This window comes from Centroberyx affinis, unplaced genomic scaffold (genome assembly GCF_046629955.1).
Source record: "Centroberyx affinis isolate AG114_WGS23_722 - 3 ecotype Tasmania unplaced genomic scaffold, CSIRO-AGI_Caff_v1 ptg003377l_1, whole genome shotgun sequence".
Taxonomy (NCBI): domain Eukaryota; kingdom Metazoa; phylum Chordata; class Actinopteri; order Beryciformes; family Berycidae; genus Centroberyx; species Centroberyx affinis.
Window position 1 is genome coordinate 32,089 of NW_027281366.1, and position 5,124 is coordinate 37,212.

The following is a 5,124-nucleotide window of genomic DNA, read 5'->3' on the forward strand; positions in this document are numbered from 1 at the left end:
GTCAGCTACTGTGTAAAACTAGTGTGAACATGGACACAAAACAGGGCTATTGACACAATGGGATGGTGTGGGATGGTATTTGACAACATGAGCAGCCAAATAGTGAAACCTGTTAAGTAGATACGTTTAAACTGACTCACTTACAGTGGTTGGTGTAGTGGTTAGCACGTTGCGTTCTGGAGCCAATGACTGTAAGTTTAATTCTCACCTCAATTTTTTTTTTTTGCAAACAGCTAGAGTAGTAACCCACAGTTACAAATCGATCATACATTTTTTTTTAACATAAAGAGGATGCAGATATAACTTATTTAGCCAGGCTAGTTTATTTATTTAAATAAAAAAATAACCACTACGGATGTAATAGCCTACTATTTTCGGGTGCCGCACTTCCACGTTTTTGACTGGAGAGCAGCAGGTGACTCACAGGTGTGCAGCTTTTTGTTAAGATAGATTTTATTTCAACATACAAAATACCCCAAAGACACATTTTCACAATAAACTACAAAATATGGTGCCAGAAAAATTATGCTGAACAAAGCGCCACACACTCACACACCCACCCACCCACACAAAGGTGCTCATATTTCCCCAAAGGTGGGGACCTTGATTATCCCATCCTCCATCTTGCTCCTAAAACTCTCATATGACCTGTGGATGGGGAGCCGCAGAGTCACGGAGCATGTGTTCGCTTCAGGATAGATGCGGGTGGTGTCATGTAAGAAATTGATAGCCGGTTTTACTGGGAAACCCAGGATTGGTTCCCTGGAGGCACCAGATGCAAATAGCTTCTCCAGGGTCACTGGGTAGGCAGCCCCCGCTGAAAATAGTAGAGAATCAATTGAATTTAGTCATTTAATTAGAATATAATTGCAGCAGTTTGTTATGATTAGATTTTAAGTGACAATAATATGTGACTATACCTGCACTAAAAAACAATTCAGTTTCAACCAGTAAGGGATGTCATTGACCATCTTAGACAAGTCTGCTAGTGATGAAACGTAATTCTAATATGATAAAAGGCCATTTTGGTGATGTTTCTGATGTGGGATTCAAAATTCAAATCAGGTTCTAAAAGGTTTTTTGTGTCAGGGATTGTAAGTTAGTTCACAGCATCTCTCTCTGGGCCTTTACTCCAATAATTATAACAGCTGCCTTATCTTTGTTCAATTTCAAGAAATTATGTGACATCCACAAGTTTATATAATCAATTAACTGATCCAGTTTATCAATAGGGCTATCGTTGGGTGATATAGAGATGTTCAATTACATTTGCATAACTATGAAAATTAATCCTGTGTTCCCAGATAACATCAAACAGCTGAACAGTACAGATCCCAAAACGGAGCCTTGAGGGATCCGACATGTTATGTTATGTTATGTTATGTTATACTCAAGATGAATTCAACAGTTTAAGAGTGCTGTGCCTTTGACAGAGAGATACATGTTATTTGCGAAATCTGGCATTAAAACAGAATTTAAAAAGGTTTAAAAATCAATTGTTCCACAGCCATTGCACAGAAATACGTTTTTACTAAGCAGCAGTGAAAACAAGGCCAATGATTGATATCAAAACCTGGCTTTTCTTTCTAAATACACACACTAGCTTCCTTCCTTCCTTTCATCACATCTGCCATTAAATCACTCATTACAAATCTTACAGGATAAAATGTAGCCTGTAGCAAACATTAAATATCAGTTGGTCATTCAGCCATTGCAGTTATGTTATTTACGTGTGATTTCTCTACATCTGAATCGACCAAATCTCCATAATCTCTCTTATATACAACAAGACTAGGATAAAACCTAGTATATGGCTGGACCGTGTATGGGTGTGCCACATGCCACGGCCGACCAACGGTGTAATTAACTCCGCTGTAGACTGTTAATATACAGATTAATAGTCTATACATCCATACTGATCTCTGTTCCAGCGCGTCCCGTCTCCTCTCTCCGCCGCTGTCCTCTCCGCCCACGGGCCACATTAGATAGATATAGTCTTTATTGTCCCGCAGGAAATTTGTTTTCACAGCCAGTACATGCACAGAAACATAGATAACAACACCATACAGATATAAATACAGATACATACGTAAATAAGTACGTAACTTTATTTATATAGCACCTCTCAAGAGCAGAGACGTCACAAAGTGCTTCAAAGAGGAAATAAAGCATAAACATACAAACAGACATAAAGCACAATAAAAACATAAAAAAAACCTTGCTTCTTAAAGGTGTCCACAGTGTCCACAGATCTTAAGTCCAGAGGGAGAGAGTTCCAAAGTTTAGGAGCCACCACCTCAAAAGTACAGTCTCCTTTAGTTTTTAGCCTAGATCGAGGAACAGCCAGCAAATGTATGTAGGCAGGTGCCTGACCATGCAGAGTTCTATAGACGATCACAAGGACTTTGAATTAGATTCTGAATTTAATGGGGAGCCAGTGAAGAGCAATCAGACCTTTTGAAGGACCTGGTCAAGAGTTTAGCAGCAGCATTTTGGACCACTTGTAAACGATCCAGGGATGTTTTGCTGAGGCAGGTAAAAAGGGAGTTACAATAATCAAGACGGGGCGATATAAAAGCATGAATTAACATTTCCATCTCCGCTTGAGACAAAAAAAAAAACAAGAGCGAATCAGGCACTTGACATGTTGGTCCAGAGTCGGAGCCTGGTCCATAGTGACACTTAGATTTCTTATGGAAGATTTAACCGACATGGTAAGAGACCCAAGACCATCCCTTATCTTAGGGACAAGACTAGGAGGGGCAGCAATAAGGATTTCTGTTTTGTCTGCATTTAGCTGTAAGAAATTATCTGCCATCCAGTTTTGTATGGCGCTTCTCCCAAAGGCACCGACATCCCCCACCCGAAAGCAGTACCTTGCATCCACAACAGCCAGGATTACGATGGAATATGAGCCCTTATAATTATAGAATTGGGACCCTGAGGATGCTGGAGCCTGGATGACAACATGTTTGCCATCAATAGCCCCTAGGCAATTTGGGAAGTTCCATCGCTGTTGGAAACCCATGGCAATGTCCCTCCAGTCGGTCATCTTGGGGACAGGCATGAACTCTCCCAGCATGCACTCCCAAATGGCCCGGCAGACACTGGGGACAATGTTTGCCACAGTGGAGATTCCCACGCGATAGCTGGAGGCGATGATGGTATAGGAATCCCCTGTAGCGACAAACCTGCAAGGAAAAAAACAAGTGGAATAAATGTAGTAGTTATACATAAATGGTATTTCATTTACTAAATCCAGTGATAAAGGAGTTCCTCATTTGGGATTATTAAGTTGTTACTACTAGCCTACTACTTCTATTATTAACAAACAATTTTGAAATAATAATCCAGTAATAATGAAACTCAAAATCAGTGCTTTAGCTAATACAAATTTCAAATCAGCAAATATAGGCTATATATGATGAATAGATTAAGTGGACACTGGCAAAGGTGAGTAACTATAGTACTGTAACTTCCATTAGCATATTGTTCTGCACGTAACATATCTAGGATATGTAGCTCATAGCCGGCTGTGTATGTACAGTCTAATTGTACATGTATCACATATGCATGGCTATGAAGCTACACAGTCAACTTATCTACCCCGTTGCTTGTTGTATTGTATTTTCTATTGTAACTGCTCACCTCAGACAGATTGTCAAACGTAGGGCAGGACTGATCGCTTCCCGGTACGCAGTGATCATTTTGGCGATGACAGGCCCGACCATCCCCAGTACCCTGTCAAACTGTTGTCGGTCCAGCCTGAAGTACGTCTGGAATCGGTCATCACGGAACCTCAACTCCTGCACCAAGTTGAACTCCCCCAGTTCTTCACGAGATTGTAAAATCTCATGCTAACCCACCAACGTCTCGTCCGCCGGTCTCGCCTTCTCCGCCGAATTATCAGGGCAATGGCAAGGGCTTTTTTTCTGTTCCGAGCTCAAAGACATGTTGGAGTGGAATGAATGAAAACTTTCCGCTTCTTCCGTCAACCTGCTTCCTCGTGACGTAATGCGCTTGAGCTTGCGCTCTACCTCGCGCAAACTATGCGCATTGTCGCTTCTGGTGTGAAAGCCCAGTTAGGATCCTTGATTCACCCCACCCACTGCCTGATCAGCCTAATGCTGAGCAGGTGCGGACAGCAGGTTGACCAATGGGGAGGGGGAGTGCAGTATAAGGGTGCGTTGTTCTGCGCGAGGCGAATCTTCATTAGCCTCAGTTAGCACAACCCGGCATAACGTTACTTGAATATTCGTGGGCTGTGTACTCGTGCGAGTTTGACCGCAGGATCATTTGTGTTTACTTGCGTTACTCGCGTACACAATCCGCGAATATTCAAGTAACATTATGCCGGGTTGCGCTAACTGGGGCTAATGCTTGTGCTAACTTGGTTCATAGTAACGTACTACCAATAGCTGGAATAAACTAACAGACACATATTTTCAGAATTTACCAGGTAGTCCAACTTCCTCGCTGACTTTTCTCCAAGCCCTCTGCTTTTTGTTACCGTCTCTGTATGCCAGGAGACTTGTGCCATACAGCTCCGGGAGCCCACAGACGGCTACTATTAGCTTATCCTCCATTTTGTGATTCAACATCAGGACGTCAGTGACGTTGGGAGGATCTCAACGCTGACGGGCTTTCGCGACACAGCGTCACGCGAATTTTCCGCTCAAGTTGAAAATTTTGAAATTTGATTTGAAATTTGGCGCGCCCCCTAGGGGGGGAACAGAGGAAGTACGGGGGGCCGCGACAGAATACCCCCCCACATTGCGTTCACATTGCAGAGCTCACCGCCGACTCTGAAAATGTTCCTAGCTATATCATAAAAGGGGGGCCTGACAGAAAAAGTTTGGGAACCACTGCCCTACAATGTGATTCCCTGAACCAGCTGGTATCAGACCTCAGCAGCATGTCAACACCAGCCTCTGGTCTGCAATCTCTCTCTCTCTCTCTCTCTCTCTCTCTCTCTCTCTCTCTCTCTCTCAAACACGTGGGGTGGGCGGGGGACTTCAGATGTAGTCTCGCGTTACTTCCTCACACCAAACTAGGTAATTCCGGAACCTCATGACAGCTTCCAGCGCGGGAGATTTCCTCCTGGTTGTGCTTGAGTGTGGACGT